General features: G+C 47.2%; 1 protein-coding gene across 2 annotated transcripts in view; it reads left to right on the top strand.

Moving 5' to 3' along the window:
• Lrig1 (leucine rich repeats and immunoglobulin like domains 1) overlaps positions 1-18,744 on the top strand; it is a 102,822-nt gene that overhangs the window by 52,968 nt on the left and 31,110 nt on the right. The window lies entirely within an intron of this gene.

Raw genomic sequence — 18,744 nt, 5'->3', positions numbered from 1 at the left:
CATGCAAAAAATCAGTTAATAATGAAAGTGTAATTGAGAAGCAAACCTTAAAGGGGAGAGAGCTGTGATCTACAGATGCCTTCCTTCCCTACCCTCCATGAGCATGTGCCTGGAAGCCAGGAATACAGGGATTTCACTCAACTTTGCAAGTTATTCCTGGCTTCAGAACCTGAGCAATGACCATTGGAAATTAGGCTTGAAACACAGGTGAATGTATACTGAGTGATAATTAGCTGCTAATATCCTTTTTCTTTTTTTCCCTGTGTATTGTATTTTTAGAGACAGATCATAGTTCAAGGTTACAGGTGTAACTTTGCTGGATGTAGAACTCCATTGCTAATAGTCTTGAAGTGGTGTGTGTGTGTTGGGGCAGGAGTGCTTACCTCTCATCTGAGATGCAAGAGTAGGTGAAGCTCTTACCTTTGTTTTTCCTTAGCTTTCTTTCAAACTTTGTGTGAGTGCATCCCCTGAAAGGCCAGTATTAGGCTAGTCACCAAGAGAAGAAAGACAATTGGTGTTGAAGCTGGTCCTCGTCTTCTGATTCAACAGTTCTGTATGGGACAAGGCAATTAGCTTATGTCTTCCTACATGCTGTTGTCCTGCCATGGAGGACCACTGCCTAAGTTTATATGAGATATGGGAGAGAAGCCCCAGGGCTCAGGTGTCCTTCCCAAGCTTACTGGATTTTGGAAGAGACTAAATCAGGCATTTCCTGATGTCACCTGGGTGGTGACAGGCACCTGCCTGGAGTATTGGGCTCCAAGCAGTCACTGCTCAGAGTTGAGTGGCAGCAGACAATAAGCATAGTACCACGGATATACAGAGCATGCTTGGGACCCGTGGCTGTTACCAGTGTGTGGCTACTCAGTTTGTTGTTCGTTGGTGACCTACTTGGGGCTCTCCAGCTGACTTTCCAAGTTACTAGAGAGGGAAGGAGACAAGGAGCACTCTGCATAGCTTCACCTGGCGTGAGCCTTCACCTGGCGGGAGACATACTGCTATCTGAACACTGGTGGCTGTTGAAGATTGTGCCTCCGGGCAAGAGTCAGCTTTAATACCACTTACCCTACTGCTGACTATCAGTTACCAGTGTCTGTTAGATCCTGTCCTTACCTAAGTCTTGAGAGCACTTCTTTGTTTCATGTGGTGGTTAACAAGGGGTGTTGGGGAGGAATGCAATTCTCTCCTTGCTCTAATGGGTCCCTTTTTTGTCTGTTCCCAGCCTGGCATTGTGCATAACTGTTTCTTCCCGCTTCCACAACCTCTGCCCTGGAGAGGCTGTAGTCCTGATCATCAGTAAGCAAAAGAGATAATGAAGAACCAGCCTGCCTCCATCTTAGGCTTAAAAGCAATTTTATAGTGAAGACAAACTAGGTTCATTCCTGTTTGATTAAACCTTTGTTTCTCAGGGACTGCACCATGCCCCACCTGTAACCGTAACTACAAATGGTTCTGTACTGCCTGTTCCAGGAATGGCAATCATGTCTTTGTTTCAAAAAGTTAATAACCATCTTGCAATCCTACCTTTGTTTCTAAAGGGTTGTTGTGGCCATCTTGTTAGGACTACCTGTTGTTATGACCACCTTGCAATCATGTCCTTGTTTCAGGAGGTTGTTGTGACTAACTTGTTATACTTATGACCCTGCCTATTTTGCCTACCAAATCCCCCATTTGGAACCCCCCTGCCCAGAGCTATAAAAAGCCTTGTCTTCCTCACACCCAGGGCTGCTCTAAAATCCCAACTTAGGCTGGACAGCCAGCTGGCCAGTCCCAGGTGCACCTCTAAAATAAAGCTTGCTTTAATTAGGCACTCATGGATATGGTCTTTCTCCTTGCAATTTTCAGGCTTAACAATAAAAGAAAAGCAGTAGGGTACAGACTGGTTTGTAATGGACTCCAGAGTTGTACATTAAGGCTGCCATGCTTCCTGTGAGGCTTCCAGGAGGGGTCCAGGAGAAACTCAGTAACAACTGGTCTAGGCCATCTTCTCCTAAGCAACTCCATCTAGCTGCAGAGAAAGGTGGACAGATAATCATCATACCAGGGCTGAGCACTGTCTGAGGTCCCTTCATGTTGCTGATAGACACATGACGGGAAAGGTCTCAGATAAAGCGTCGTTTTACCAAGGTTGTGGCAGTAGTGTATGGCATAGAGAAGTAGGCATCAGAGATTAATGCAAGGGAAGAAGCCAGTTGGCAGACTGGAAACTCTTCCCTGCCTGGTTATATGAAACAAAAGTTCTAGCCAAGCCCATACAGTCTTCAAGAGAAGGTAGGTGTGATGGCAGTGACCTGCAGAGGGGCACCAGGCGTAGGGCGGGAGGCTTTGACAAAAGTCTCAGTCCTGCCCCAGCTACCTAGCCCATTCCCGTTCTTGGGAATGCCTTTCTCTTCCTTAATACACGCTCCCTATTTCTATCACTGCCTGTGTGTTTTTATTGTAATTCTTTGTTCTAGGACTCAGGAATTTGGAAATCTCAGTTGGTACCCTGTGGACTCTGATCCACATCTCTAATATTAGACTTCCGTTCTTCCTCCTCCCCAAAGTGGGTGTAATTTACCACTGTTCAGCCGGCACAGGGAGACCCTGGGGCATTCACGGGTACTAGCAGGACTAACAGACATGGCTAGCTCCATTTTGGGGACAGTTTGCCTTTCTGTCTTTTTTCTTTGTCATCAAACAGGCAGTTAAGCGAGCCAGCAAGTTTCTGCTGAAAGGCTGAGGAGGACCTGTGGTCTCAGAACTGCAGCCTCATTGGATGCTGGGTACCACCACCACTGAGCCTCAAAATAGAAAATTCCCACTTTACAAAGAGGGCAGCCCCGTGTTCCGGCAGCTTCCCGGGGATTCTGCAGCGCAGACGTCCTTTTGCCCCCAGTGGAAGTGAGCCTTTCTCTGGGAAAGGAGCCGATGTGGCCTCCTAGAGAGTCTGCCAAATCACACACAGTCATGACTGGTCCTTTTCCTTCTCTCTCCCCTCCTCGGTCTTTGAGAGTGGGGGTGGTAAGCCGGGGAGATGAGAGGTACATCTGCAAGTTATTTGCTGAGAAAGTGAAGGAACACCAGCTGCAGAGCTGGGGGAGCCGAGGCAGGGGAGCACTTGTGGAATACCAACTTGGTCATGGAAGTTCCTGCCTTTTTGGGAACCCGGCAGCTGAAGTTGTACTGCTGAGTGTTGGCTTTTGTTAGATGTTTGGGTGGTGTTCATCCCCGCCCCCTTCCTCCCTCCCTCTCTCTTTCTCCCTCTCTCTCAATATAGTACAGGATCCAGTGGGAATACAGGCTGCGCCTGATGCTTGAGAAACCAGGAAAGACTTGGAGGGAGGAGCCACTCTTCCAGCCGTGGGCTCTGAACACCCTCCAGGGCTCCGTGAACTGCAGCTTGGAAGCAGAGCTGCTCTGGTTGCACAACCTCCCGTGTGAAAGGGGCTGGCTCCTGCCCATATCGACAGCCTCATTCCAACTGGGCCATTTCCTTCTCCCCTCCTCCCCCTCCCCACTTCCTGCAGGTGGCTTCTGTAATCCAGTTAGCACTTGGGGAAGCCTCTTGTGCACAGGCACCTAATCCGAAAATGGCTGGCTTGACTTTGACCTGCGGGATGACCTTGCAAAGAAGGCAGAGTCTATTGTGTCTGCTCACACCTGGGGGCCATTTTCAGCTGTTCCAGCCCAAGTGGAAGAAATGTGTGTGTGTGTATGCCAGGCCTTTCTTTCACAAGGCCTGCCATTGTTGGGCAGTATATCGGGACTACAGATTCAACCCATTTGTGCAAAGGTTAACAGTTTTCAAGAGAGGCTAGCTAATTATTATATTGACAGGCATACGAAACGGACATTTCTGTAAATAAAGAGGATCGGAAGTTATCTTAGCGTCCACCCTTTTAGATATCTAAAACAGTGACTGTAGATTTGGTGTATGTAGTGGGCATTGTCCTGTGTGCCCTCTGAGGGGCAGTTCTGTAGTGTGAGAAGCGAAGGCACAGAGACTGCAGGTATATTCCTTGAGGTCACAGAGAGAGACCTCAGAGTGTGGGCCAAGATGCTTCTGCCCAGCTTATTCCTGCATGGGTTTGCTTTACAAGCATCTTGTTGGCCTCAGGTGAGCTCATTTGGAGCAGCTGGTGGTATCCTTCTCATTAAGGATTGCAGATCCAGGGAAAGGCTTCCCCCATGCGTGCCTGCAGTTCAGGCTGATCCTCCGGATCCTCTCATGTAGCTGGTCATTCTGAGGGGTTATGGCTGTCTACCTCCTAAGAGGATGACGCATCCGGGAACGTGATCTTGCTGCCAGGCCTCTGCAGAGCCCCGGCCTCCTTTGTGGTAATGCCAGCAGAGTTGCCCATAACGGGGACCTACCTGCCCTTGAAGACATCACTCTAGGGCAGATTCCTATGCCATTTCCTCACTTCCTGGATGCATTTCAAACCCAAACAACTGAGGCAGAGGTGCCAGCTTGTGGTTTCTCTTCCCACCTTCTTCACTGGGCGCTGAACATGAGTGTGGGGAGGCTGCAGCACAGTGGACGTCAGGGCCTGTTCTCTCCAGAGCCACCGGTGTGGCAGTCTTGTCATCTATGGGGTGGATAAGGAGGACACCATTAAAGGGCCAACTCTTAATCCCATCTTTGATTCACCAAGTGAGTTCATATGCTGAAAGGCTTGGGAAATTGCGTGGTAAGAGATAGTCTAAATCATATGATCAGATCAAAAGTCTTCCAGATGAGGCAGGAAATAGGCCTGATTTTATTTTTAAAGGCACATCACGGTATAACTCCCCAGAGGGAAAGGACTTTGTCTTAGAGGCTGCAGCCAAATGCTGAAACAGCTTTCTCCTCTGCCTGGAACTGTAGGGCTATTTCGAAGCTGGCATGTGGATCTAGGGGAATGTTCCGGTGGCAGGTGAAGACAGGCGGCCCTTTGGTGGCCCCTGAAGACATTTCCAGGACATCCTGGCTCCCTCAATCCCTCTCTGTTGTCTTAGCCACTGGCTGAGTGAGCCAGCTTCCTGTGCTGCTGCTGCTGCTCACAGGACAGCACAGCTAGGAGTCTGAGAACACCTGGGCTTGCACCCTAACTGGCTGGATAGACCTTGCTTGGCATGGTGGGGAGCAGAGGGTGGAAGGGTTCTCCCTGGAGAATGCTTCTGTGCCGTCATACTTCCTGCCTAGGAAATGAGAGGCACGCTCCTGGTGTGTGTAGACATGGGGGAGCTGACCACCTCAGTCATGTTCAGTGTATAGAAGGAAGGTTTGGTGCCCTAGAGCAACAGTGTGTTAGAGCTTGTAGGCTAAGAGCCTGGAAAGATCCTTGCAGGTGTGTGGGTCATCATTAGGAGACTGGGGTGGGGGCGGGGGATATATAATGTCTCCTGACTTCACATGCTTCCTCAACATCTGTACAGACAGGTCCTACCACTGTTCTGATCATATGGTGGACCAGCACAGGGGATGCTTCTCCCTGGTGGGAGTTCTAGGTTTTCTCCAGTGATGATCGATGATCTCTTCCCTAGGAGTCCGACTACTACCCACCTCCATCCTGAGGCCATTCCACATCACTGAGATTGAGATTCACCTGTAAAGGCAAAATGGGGAGGTGAGCCTGACTGTGGGCAGGCCCCAGTGAGTTTGACCCAGGTTCCAGCTACAATGGCCCTTTAAAGTGTCTGCCACCTGGAATAGGCTCACATGCCGTGAGACTGTTAGGGTACAGGGCTCTGGGAGACTCCAGACCTCAGTACCCCAAATCTTGGTCTGTGCCTGGCGCACAGGTAGTAAAGCCGTGAACACCATGCCCTGTACATACACGTTACCTCGGCATTTCCAGTTCAAGATTGGGTCCTGTGAGACCTGGAGGGATGGCTTAGGCTTAAGAGCACTATCTGCTTTTCCAGAGGACCAAGGTTTAATTTCCAGTACCCACAAGACAGCTAAAAACTGTAACTCCGGTCCCAGGAGCTCCAATGTCCTCTTCTGTCCTTCACAAGCACTGCACATACTTAGACATATATTCAGGAAAAACACTTATATATATAAAAATAAAATCTCAGAAAAAAAACTCCCACAGTTCATCTAAGTTCACATTGTTTTGTTTTTTAAATAAGCTTATTTACCTAATTGGCAAGCGCATTGATATTGTGCAAAATAGTAAGTGTGATGATTCAGTTACTTTCAGGCTCTGGGTGAGAGCTATACCCTATTTTGCTCTGTCTAGGACTTTGAGAATAGAAGTCATGCACATTGATAACCCATACATCCTGCCTTTTGGCTCACCACATCGGATGGACCTTCTGGGTATACTAGATACACAGGGATGGCACGAAGTATGGCCATGTGAAGGAGGCCGTGTTCTATTAGGGAATGTGGAATGACAAATGTTGTTTCTCATCCTGGATGGTGAGGTCACTAGGAAGAAGGATCACAAGAGTTGGTGACAGGGCCCGTGGGTTTTTGGACTCCTGGTACTCCCCCCACAAGCCAGCATTTGTAGGTGGTCTCTTCATGGGAACCCTTGCTGGGTAGAGCCCTTAGTGGAGAGAGACTGCTCCTTACAGCTGCTTGCTCAGAGTAGCTGGGGTGTGTTGCTGACCTCAGTGGGTCCCCTTCCCACCTTGTTTTAGCAACTGCCACTCCTACAGTTTCTTCTCCCTCCCTCCCTCCCTCCCTCCCTCCCTCCCTCCCTCCCTCCCTCCCTCCCTCCCTCCCTCCCTCTCCCTCACTCTCCCTCTCTCCCTCCCTCCCTCCCTCCCCTCTCTTCCCTCTCTATCCTCCAACAGGAAGAAAAATCTATTTAGTACTCTGCTAGGGGCAAGGGGCCGGGTAGTAACATGAGTGCTGTCTGGCTTTGTCTGATTTTGTTGTCCAGAGACAGCTGCCCAGGCCCTGGGGGCTGGGAGATCTGTTGTTCCTCATTGTTCTCTGTAGGAGCTTTCTTTCCCACAGGCATGGACCATGGCCTGGACTGTGTAAGAGACTGGCCTTAGGCTTGTTATTCTAAGTCAGGAAAGGCCAGGCCAGCCTTGCAGTAGCCCTGGCTGTTTGGTTGAGCAAGGGCTAGAAGAGGCTTGACAGTCTGGTGCTCTGCTGACTCACAGGAACATGAGGGCGAGGGTCTAGTGGAGGGGAATGATGTAGTGCACAGAAGCATCATGGGTGTGCTGGAGTCTGTGAGGTAGCAGGTGTATGTGACTGGGGTCTGAAACAAGGAAAATAATTTGGGGGAAGATAAAGCTAAGAGAGTATCTGGTGGCCAGGGTGGCCTTGACCAGGAATGATCAACACTTGTGGCTTTTCCATTTAAGATGTCTGTATGTAGATGGAAATTCTGATGGCAGTGGCTGATCTTGCCTTGATTTCTGTCTCCTGACTCCAATTGATACCATGTTGCCCTGCCAAGATGCCAGGACAAATTCCATTCCTGCAGGCATGGAAGGAAGTCCAGGCCCTCAGAAATCCCTGCTCAGTGTTGGGGAGGCTCAGCCTGTGTCCTCAGGGATGGAGGCAGATATCAGTGGTCAGTGGCATCTGATAGGCACTCTCCTGAGGGAGTGGAGAGACATTGTTTAGGTGACACTCAGATGACTTGCTGTCCCAGAGGCAGGCAAAGAGAAGCATTAGGCAGCCTTTCTTGATCGAGCAATGTCTCGCCCTTGCTAACTTGGACTCATCCGTGAAGCTCAGTGTCTGGGGCTAAGTGAACACTGGAAAGGTGTAAGGACCTCAGAAACTCACTTCTCCTACTGTTTGTTTAAAATTGCCTGTAGGTTCCTTACTGAAAAAGACAGTTCATTCTCTGCTTTACTTTTAACTCCTTTTCCTTGTGAAAATGTTGGGTTGGGTGGTTTGACCTCTGTTTTCCTCTCTGTAGTTGTCAGGAGGTTGAGCTGGAGTTGTAATTCACTTGTTTGCTCAACAAACTCTGGTGGAGAAATTTCTATATTCTGTGCGTTTTTCTGCATACTGAGGATACAGCAGTAAAGAAAGAAAACTCACGGCCATACATCTGCTGTGACCTCAGGACTGCAAACTACTCCAGGAGACTTTTTGGGGGGGGGGCAGAGATTGAAGACAGGGTCTCACTTTGCAGACCAGGCTGACTTTGGACTCATTAGGCTGCTTCAAGCTCAGTCCTCCCTGGTGTTCTCTCTGGAGTGCTGGGAGTATAGGCATGAGCCACCCACACCTGGCTGAGATTCTACTTTTAATTAATATACTTTCAGAGCAGTTGCAGGTTTGTAGAATAACTAAAGTACAGCGCATTCCTGTACCCCACCCCCTTGTCTTCCTGTGGTTCATTGTTCAGACCTGATGAACCAACATTGATTGAAACACTACCCCTAACGAAAGTGTGGAATCTATGTTAGGATTCACTCTTGGCGTTGGGTATTCTGCTGGTTTGGAAAATGTGCAGGGACTATGCTGAGGCCCCAGTGTGACCTGTCCCACCCGCCTCCCTGTCTAGCCCTTCCTGACAACTACTGTTAGCTTGCTGTCTCGGTGTTTTTAATTTGCCCAGAATGTTCTCCCTCAGAAGTGTGTATTGGGAAGCCTTTCACCCAGCAATGACATTTTCCTCAGGCCGTTTCTTGTTACTGTTTTATTTGTGCATCTTTATATGGAATGCAGCAACAACCCGACAGTTTGGACTGTGTCTTCATGAACCAGTTCTCCCTGGGCTGGCCACTCTAGACTTAGTGCTGGCTGCCACTTGATTGCCCTTGGGGTCTTCATTGCAAACCTGAAGCTTCTAGCTCAATGCTTGGAGGCCAATGGCCGCAGAACCAAGTGGGATCTGCTGCAGCAGGGTCCCTGGAACCTGCATTTACATGGGCTTGAGGCATCGGGTTGTTTTTTTTTTTTCCAAAGAGTTAATGGAAACTGTCTGTTGAAGACCCCCAAGGGGGTCATTGGTCCTGAAGGAAGTGAGCCGCCTGAGAGATTGGTTGACACAGCCCAGTCCTGCCTTAGGAGATTTGACCCTGCCTGGCGGAGGCCGTTTATCCTGCCACTGGGCTGCTCTTGTTTTTTATCCAGTCTCCACCTGAATAAACAGATCCAGAACGTCATCTGCAGCCAGACAGAATCTGCCAAAATTCCCCAGGGAACGGGTGATTCACCAGAGCAGGGGAAGGAGAGAGGCAGTGAGCAAGAGACCTGCTTACACTGCTTCTCACTTCCTGTCCACCAGATCATCTGAACTGGGCTGTCTCTTTCAAGACACCAGTGTCTTCAAGCAGGTGGTCAGTTTGTACAATGGGGCAGATGGTTTTGGTTTTCACTTTAGGAAGATGGTTATGAACCAGGCTAGTGGGGGCAATGATACTTGTGATTGTCGTGTTGAACTTTTCTTTAGGTTGGCCTTTCAAAGATCTTCTGTGCTCACTTGTTTTAAGACTCTCTTGGGCCCTGCGTTCAGGATGCATATGGGCATTTATCTCGACATTATTCTTGCCAATGTATACCTTACACTTGTTATCATCATTTTCTGCTCATTAGGTCCTCATCTAACAGCTAAACAAGATGATTAAATTGAACTTGGCCATATTCTGTGGCCCTGAGCTATATTCCTAGTACTTAATTTTTTTACACTTACTCAGAGAGAGAGATTGATTGATTGATTGATTGATTGATTGATTGATTGATTGTCTTTCTTTCAGGAGCCAGTGTTCAGTAATCACTTTCCACCCTGTGGGTCCCAAGGATTGAACTTAGGTGGTTAGACTTGGCTGCTAGTGTCCTTATCCATTGAACCGTATCACTGGCCCTTGTAGTATATTTTATTGAGAGGTGTGGAAGTGGGGGTGAGTGGGCAAGGTGTGATTTCTGAAAATGGTTAAATGAAGCAGCATGAAATGGGCACTTGGAACAAACGTTTTTTCAGGCTCATTTCAGCCTTGGAGAATTTAGTCTAAAAGAAAGCTACTAGTGTCCGTGTGAGGCTAGAGATGTGCATGCCTGCCAGAGAACACACAGATACACACCAACAACCATGTTCAGAAGACTCATCTGTGTTCATGGTTATGATTTTCACACTAGTCCCAGCTGGAAATACCCCAGTGCTGCTTAAAAAATGCAACAAGAAAACAAATTTCTGTGTATTTCTTCAATAGAAATAGCATGCTGAAGTTGGGATGGAGGCATGTGCCTATGATCCCAGGAGGACGGATGGAGGCTCAAGCTTTAGGAGAGAATAGTGCCAGCCTGGGCTGCACACCCAGACTCTGACACACACACACACACACACACACACACACACACACACACACACACACACACCTCTGTCAAACACACAAAGACGTGCATGCACACACACTCAATAGGAAAGAACAGTCTGGGTGGATCTCAAAATGTGAGTGAAAGTAGCCAGATATAGAAGAATTTATGTGGAATAATTTTGTGTATATAAAGCATTAAAATAGGCACAATTATTCATGATTGGAAGAAATTATAGGTTTGGTTTGAGAAGAATAACAACTAAGAGATCGGAAGGTGGCAGTTTTCTGTTGTGATCTGAATGATGCTCTTGTGGGTTGTATGTGCACCTTTTATAAAAATACATTGAACTCTGCATGTATAATTTATGTATAAAAGTCTCAGTGTGGCTTTTATAGCATAAAAATGTTTATAAATAAATAGCTGCTAGTATCATGTGGCCTGCCCTGTTTGAACTCATCTGCATTCTGTCTTTGGTGTGGTTTACATTATGAGGTATTTGAATGCAAATACCTCCCTAAGTAGCATGAGGGCCACTCAGCACTGCACTAAGTTTTACCCTCAGTGCCGATCTCCAGATACTCACATTGCGCCAGTTACAGGTACAATGTGTTAAGCTGTACTGTAGCTTCCCATGGTACCTAGGGATGGGTGGGTACCTTCAGATGTTCTGACCAGACTTAGAGTGCCTGCTACATGTGCGTAGTGAGCTGTGTGCTACCTGGCAGTCCCAGAATCCCAGAGCACCACGATATACAAAGTGCTCCAAGCTGTCAGAGCTGCCCTGGTGGAGAATTTGATTAACTGTCTCCCAGGATCCTGTGGTGATGACAGGCTGGAGGTGAGAGAGCCAGAGGTATGCTAGGTATGTTATAGTTTTTTCCTGTTCAGGTCTAGATTGTGTTAAAACTATGTTTCAAGCAAAGAGCTGTGATTTGGATTTTGCTAACTCCAGTGATTTAAAATTATGGAAGATTTTGTATTTCTTGTTAGAGTCCACAGTCGAGGAATGGACTTCACCATAATGGTTTGGAAGAACTAAAGGTCATCCATGATTGGATGTGCAGACTGGTGAGTTGGCCAGCTTTGGTCTGCTTCAGAATAGCTGGGAGAGTTATAGAGGAGAGACCCGCAGGGTGGCTCTCTGTATTCTCCACAGCAGCCTCGTTGGTTCGTCTCTTTCCACTGGCTCCAGGATGTAACCTGGGTCATCTTTGAGGAACATACAAAGCTGGTAATTTAGGTTTCATTTTACTTTCTGAAGATCTAGAAAAGACATAGGCAGTAAAGAGTGCGGTAGTGACGCCATCAGAGTGACGTGGGCAGAGGAAGAAAGGGAGGGTGTCTCCACAGAGGGATGTTCAGCCCAGTTTTGCAGGTAGCCAAACCAGGTTGAGAAAGCAGATTGACACAGTTACAAACTGTATCAGACCTAGAACTAGAGTCTCTCCTAGAAACAAAAACCGATTGCCCTGCTATCAAGAAGGTGGCAGATAATAGTGTGTGGCCAGTCCTGGTCTACTGATTATTTCTGTAAGTCAAGTTTCAGTGGAACACAACCCTCTGATTGTGTATTGTCTATGCTGCTTGGACACTATAGCAGCAGAATTTGAGTAGTTGTGACAAAGACCACATGGCCCACAAGACTTAAGTTATTCACCACCTGGCCTATTATAGAGTAAGTTCGCTGGTATAGACAATAGGTACATGATTTCAGGAACCAGCAATTTCCACTCAACATGTCCCTGTGCCTTTGATCCGCTCACCCTTTCCTCCTGGCTATGATCTGTGACATAAGATCTTTTCCACTACTAAGGGGACCTTGTGAACTAGGCTTTCAGAGGGTGTAGTGGAACAAATGCTCATGATAAAAAGTTTTCAGTGTTGGTTTTGCATGCCTCCATCTGTTTCACTGTCTAATATCAGCTCTGAAAATGTAGCCAAGTGGAGGGAGCTTAGCATGCCTACCCTCCTCCTTTGAAGACTGATATTATTTTTGAAGCCTTTAACAGGTGTTGCTTTAATAGACTTCTGCTGTATTAAGTTTTCCTTGCCCCAGAGGGCAGCCCCGGGGGTAAACTGACACTGGTTGGAAGTGAGTGCCATGTGACCAGGCTGCCACCCGCTACCCGAAATTCCTGGCTGCAGAATCACTAGCTTTGTGTTCCTTTGATGAGGCCATTGACATTATTCCTAGCACAGTGCTGTCCCCTGTCCTTTCCTTTTGTAAAACTGAAGTGTGTCCTTTTGCAGCGTCACCCACCCCATGAGGAGATAGATGTAGTCCTCTGAAAGCAGCTGGGAGAAGGTGTTCTCTGGGGAGCCACACTTCCTCCCTCCATTGTGGGGCCTTTGCTTCCATCTGCCATGCTTGCTGAGGCTTAGTCCCACAGGTCCTGTACCACATGCTGTTCATGTAGAAGCCTGGCAAGTTGGGGCAGAGCTGGGCCACCTGGTGAAGGCTAGTTTACACAGACCCACCAGAGTTGCTCAAGAAATAGAACATACTAGGAGAACCTCTTGAGTGGGCCAAGCCAAGAGGCAAGTTCTTCTGGGTTGGCCTCTCAGCTCCTCCTGCATCTTAGCTGTGACCTCATTCAATTAAATTCCAACAGAGCTCTGAGTTCATTGCTTTGAACCATCTAAGAAGAAATGGTAGCCATAGTTACCTGATTAGGTTGCTGTTTGGTGTCACTGTTTTGCCTAGGGCTGGCTATATGACATGCAGCAATTGATCAGCTACGGTTAAGAACTTGGAGATGAGTATGGACCTACTAGGGAAGTGAGCACTCAGGTTAACAAGTGATGTAAAATGACTTGTTTGGATATTCACTAAGAACAGTGTGTTTTCTGACCTGGGCTCTAAGACTGTCTTAAGCAAAGAAGCAAACAAAAAGAATAGGGAGTTTTGTGAAGTAGTATGCTGTCCTGAGTTGGGGCAGCAGTTAGGCTCTCCAGGGCCTCTGCTTTCAGTGGGGAGGTGGGATGGCTTTCCTGTGTGATCTGAATGCTGGTTATTTTCTCTAGACTTAAGAATGGAGAGCTAGAAGTGAGAGCCAGCAACTAAGAAGAAATGGGTTTGGGGGTGTTGGCACTCATGGGTCAAGGATATGAGCTTGCTGTGGAAATGAGAAGGTGATCTACGCCAGCTGGTTGAATTTGCTTTGAAGTCTGGCTCCCTGAGTCAGCTTGGTTGTTGCAGGGGGGCATTCTGCAGCCGAAGCAGGCCTGGTTCCTAAGTGGAGCTGAGAGCTCTGACTCAGTTCTTTGTTCCTGAGAGGGGAGCCAGGCTTGCCTGTGCATTGAAATGTTGCAAAGGACTTGAAGGGAACCAGTCATCTGTTCATTGTTCTCACTCACTTTTTCTTTTCAAAGCACTTCCTGTGGACCAGATCCATAGCTTGCTTCTGAGGATACATGACTCATAAAACAAGGACCTTTTTATTTAAGCAACTGCTGATACATGTCAGGTCATATCAGCCCATGGTTATAGGATCGTCATACTCCACTTTACAAATGGGACTCGTGAAGATTCACACCTCGTGGCACCACTGGGTTGTGATCTTGGGTGACAGTACTCACAGCACATCTTCAGTAGGGCTGTGCCGTGTTTCAGAGCAAGGGTGCCCATTCTTGGGTGGAGATGCCAGGATTGTCAGATCTCATGCACGCAGATTGTCCTTCAAGAAGTGTGCAGAGTTCTGCAGGATCAGAGCTTCAACATCCACATTCTGAACTTGGACAGGTGTTCAGGAAGAGTTGCTTGGGGCCCAGACCATACTTAATAGCAGTAATGAAGAGAATATGGTGTGTGTTCTCAGCAGCTGGGCTGCCTTGGACATGATACAGGTGTTTGTAGCTGGGCAGGGCTGTCACAAGATCTGTGCCATGGCACACTCCTCTCTGTGCCTGCTGATTCTGCCTGGAGTTCTTTGCTTGGACCGTCTCTGCTGCAAGAATACTGGTGACTCCCATTTGTATGCTCACCCTTAGCCCTTTTGAAAGTAGGTGCATCCACTCTTGGAACCTGTATTAAGCACCTATCTATCCTGCAACTCGCACCCTTCTAATGCCTGGAAGCAGTTGGGCGTAGAGGTGTCTTTCTTCATGTCTCCATGCCATGGTGGGAAAGAAGATGGTGAACTAGATAAGCAAGTCCCCAGTGTATCAGATAACAATTAGAGCATAGAGAAGGACAGGGCAGGTGATGGGAGGCAGTGCATGCAGCTGTGTGATTCTAGAAAGAGTAGCCAGGAAAGGCCTCACCAGGAGATGAAACTTGAATAAAGGCAGGGAGTAAGGGATGAGACAAGTGGGTCCCTGGAGAAGCAGCATTCCAGGCGATAGGAGCAGGAAGTACAAGGGTCCTGTGGCCTGCCCAGTGTTAGGACAGACATGGGGCAGAGCATATGAAGTGGAGGAGTAGGTTAGGCAGGCCTGTGGCAGATACTGTGCCTTGGAGGCCCTAAGTGAGAAATCACAGTCATTTGTTTTCAACAGGGTCTCATGAACCAAGAATCATTTTGTTTTGCTTTAAAATTGTGAAAAAATATTTATTAAAAAAATTAAGCAGAAAATGTATTTTTGTTGTTTTTGTGCAGCCTATCTTGAACCATTTCTTATCTTGCAGTACTAAGACCCCATGTCCATTACCAACCAATCTTCATTGTCTTTTTTAAAACGCCCCTGACTTTGGAACCATCTTTCTATTTTAGTTTTTGGTGCCTGCCTGCCCTTCCTTTTTGAAACATGGTCTCATCATGTAGCCCAGGGTACCTAGAACTCTCTAGAACTGCTATGTAGTTGAGGCTGGCCTCAAACTTGCAGTCCTCAGGGTTAGGGTTAGGGCTAGAACTTGGATCCTAGTACCCATGTAATGCTCGGCATTCTGCAGACACCTGTAGCTCCAGCTCTGAGAGATCCAGTGCTCTTCCGGTCTGCACACATGCACAGGCTTGCATACCTACACCACACATATACATGTGCATACATGTGCAGACACACACAAATAATCTTTTTTAAAATTTATAATTGGGGGCTGGAGTGATGATGGCTCAGTGGTTAAGAGCACTGGCTGCTTTTCCAAAGGACCCCATTTTGATTCCCAGAACCCACATGGTGGCTCACAACAGTCTGTAACTCTAGTAATAGAAGACCCCACACCCTCTTCTGGCCTCTGAGGGTACCACAAATACCTGTACACAGACATGTATACAACCAAAACATGCATACACATAAGATAATAATAAAGTGAAATCTTTTTAAAAAATTATAATTATTAGTGCTAAGAATGCCATTTTGTATATGTTGTACAAAATGGTAAACGTATGTTTAGGTCCATGCTCAAATGGTTGGAAATTCTATCTTAATTTAAACCAAAATTCACTGAACATTTTTTTTGTGTGTATGAAACCGAAGTCAGCAACTGAAACAACAATTTTTAAAAAAAGTAACATTTGAATATAACTCAGAGATATACTAATTTGATACATGCTCAGTAGTGACAGAAAATTTAAGTCTTTGTTTTTAGAATCAAATGATTATGTGTCTATAATAACAGAAAACTTATACAATGGTGGGCATTAAATGCTTATTTTGTGTACTGGGAATATAAAATAGGCACACAAATTAAACATTTACCGACAATAAGTAATACATTATTTTGAAACATTTCTTTGGTATATCTATAAACAGTACAGTAAAAACACAAGTTTGCAACAGATAGTGTTTCAGATGCGAGCTGTTGTGTTTCCTTGGCATGTCAACATCCGCAGCACAGGCTTTTGTGTGTTCAGAACCTCGGCTGCAGTGAAGCCCCGTGAAACACCGTGGGCCAGTGTCATCAGAAACAGTGTGGATCCATTACACATTCAGTTTTGAATTAGTATTTTGTCATTGTGCATTCAGAAATCTACTACCAAATGTTTGCAACCTCCATACATCGTTATGTGACCCCATGTGAAGTGATATGCATAGTTTAGGAAGCTGTAGTTTATATCCCGTTTTCCTTATCTACTCACCTGCCACTGGACATTTGGGTTGTTTCATCTTTTGAATATTCTGAATAATACGTATTTCTGTGAACACGTGAAAGCATCCATGAGATCTGAGTTCTGATTTGGGGGTGTGCTAATGTTTTAGATATTAACTGTTTTCTAAGGCACCCTCACTCCCCCACTGCTTGCTGTGGTCTCATTTCTCTACACTCTCATGTACACGTGTTCCTTTGATAGTAGCTATCATAACTGACCTATGTTTCCATACAAACACTGATACCTGCTGACCATTTGTGTATTTTCTTTGGAGAATGTCTGTGTAAGTCCTCTGCTGATTAAAAACATTATTTTTCTTTGGTGTGTGTGTTTGTGTGACTGTAATCATGTCCCAGGGTGGCTGTAGAGGTCAGAAGGTGATATTAGATCCCCCTGAGCTGCTGTTACAGGCTGTTGTGAGCAACTAACATGGGTGCTGGGATCTGAACTCAGGTTTTCTGGAGGAGATCTGAGTCATCTCTCCAGCCCCCTTTGTTGATATTTTAATCAGAATGCTCTGTTGTCGAAATGTAGGGGTTCTTTACAGATACCTTAACCCTGAATGCTTCAGTTCTGTATGTAAAAGAATGCTATATTTTCATGGACCTGTGTACAGTTCTTGAAGTCATCTCTGAATTATGTTTAATAGTCAATAAAGTGCAAGTGCAAGTACTTCGTAACCCATTGTCTGTCTTTGTGGTTTTAGGGATGATGAAAAGAAAGTTCGCGCGTGTGCAGTGCAGGTCTGATAATTTTTTCTCCTGAGTATCTTGTGTGAATGCATTTGCTTAAATCTGAGGTGTGAGATCCGCAGGATCCGAAAGTTGACCCTCTTCTGAGCCTTCACCCTGGCTCCCAAACTTGGTCTGCAGGTGTCTTCCCTGTTCCTCTAGTGACCGACTGGCTTGTTACACTGTTGGGCTGGGAACTGACTGCAGGTGGCGCTGCTCACCTGGAGGTCTTTGCTGACCAGCCATGCTTCTCTCGGGGTGGTGCAGGTTCCCGAGGCCCTCTTCTAATTCCCTTGTCCCTGTTTCTCTCACTTGGCCCACTGTGTGCCTCCTGGTTTGGTTCAGCCCGACAAGCCAGCCCTTCAGTCTGACCCAGCTCCTGATCTCCCCGCCTGGCTTCCTGCCTCAGTCCTTCTCTCAGGCCTTTCCTGGATACTTCTTCCTGGCTCATCCTCCCAGAGCTCATGCCTCACTCCCACAGTCTCTCCATCTCCATGGCTGCCTTCTCTGCTCAGTGGGGAACTTCTCCACTGTGTGAAAATGTCTTGTCCTCTTCACAGTGGCATTTATCCAGAATGGGGGCCTAGAATGCGGTTCAGTGGATAAATAGACTGCCGAGAAAGAAGAAAAAAGTGTACGACAAAAGACAGAGACAGAGGCGGCAGAGAGGAGGTGTGGGGAGAGGAGAGGGCGAGACTGTCCCGGGCTTGCTTGTGTCCGGCTCGGGTGCCAGCCGCTTTGTGTGGAGCCTGTGCCTTCTCCGCCCAGGTCCTCTGTTCCTGGCTCCCTGGTACTGTATTCAGAGTTCCCGGATGAGGCCCAGCGCTGTGTCCTTTATTTCTTGTTCTTTTTCTTCCCATGCTTTACATAATAAAGCTTCTATTTTCCTTTTGGAGTCAGCAAACTGAAGAGACCGCCTTATTAAAGACATTAATGAAGAACTCAGGAAGTAGCTTGGGGAGGGGCAGGAGAGGTAAAGTTTGTCTCTCCCTCAGCACAGTTGTGCAAATGCATTTTGAGTTTCAGGGCCTGGGAGACTTGTGAGGAGAACAAAGGAGCCTGAGAGTCCCAGAGCTTCTGGGAAAGAGGTCCTTGTTTATGCCTGTTGGAACCGATTTGGTCAAGTGTTTGTTTAAAGGAGATGCCACTTGGTAAGCAACACCAGGCTCTTTGGGGTTTTGTTCCAAAAGGCCTTTGATTGGTTGGAGAGCTGCCCCTGTTTACTCATAGCTGGCAGAGTGTGTGGCTGCGATCGGCTGCCGCAGCACTACCTAACACCCAGCCAACTTCACTGTGACCCCTCCAGGCAGGGCCAAGCCCACATCAGCGCCCAGCCCTCATCCCCCTTGCCCACTGTTGCTAATGCTGGCTGGTTAGGTTTTGGTTTTTGCAGAAAGAGGATTAAAGGTGCGAAGTGTAAGTCATGGCAGGAAGTTAAGCACCACAGTGCCCTCCAGGTGCTTTAGTGTGGTTTCAGGGAGCAGGCTGTAGCCTCATCTCCCCAAGGGTGGGGATTCGGGGATTTGGTTCCAGCTGGTCCCAGCAGTGAGCTTCTGTCTCACTTCAGAGTCGGGTTTGGCCATCATCATCTCTGTATTCTTTGGAGTCCCTTCTGTCTTCATGCCTGGGATACAGTACATGACGGGAGACTGAACTTGTGTTGTGACGTTTTCAATAGGATTAAACTGAGCTCTTGGGGGAGGAGTGGGGGGGGGGGTGCTGGAAAGATGGCTCAGAGGCAGAGCCAGCCTGGTCTACAGAAAGATGGCTCAGA

The sequence above is a fragment of the Peromyscus maniculatus genome, chromosome 3 (assembly GCF_049852395.1).
Source record: "Peromyscus maniculatus bairdii isolate BWxNUB_F1_BW_parent chromosome 3, HU_Pman_BW_mat_3.1, whole genome shotgun sequence".
Classification (NCBI taxonomy): Eukaryota; Metazoa; Chordata; class Mammalia; order Rodentia; family Cricetidae; genus Peromyscus; species Peromyscus maniculatus.
This window is presented reverse-complemented; position numbering and strand designations above follow the sequence as displayed.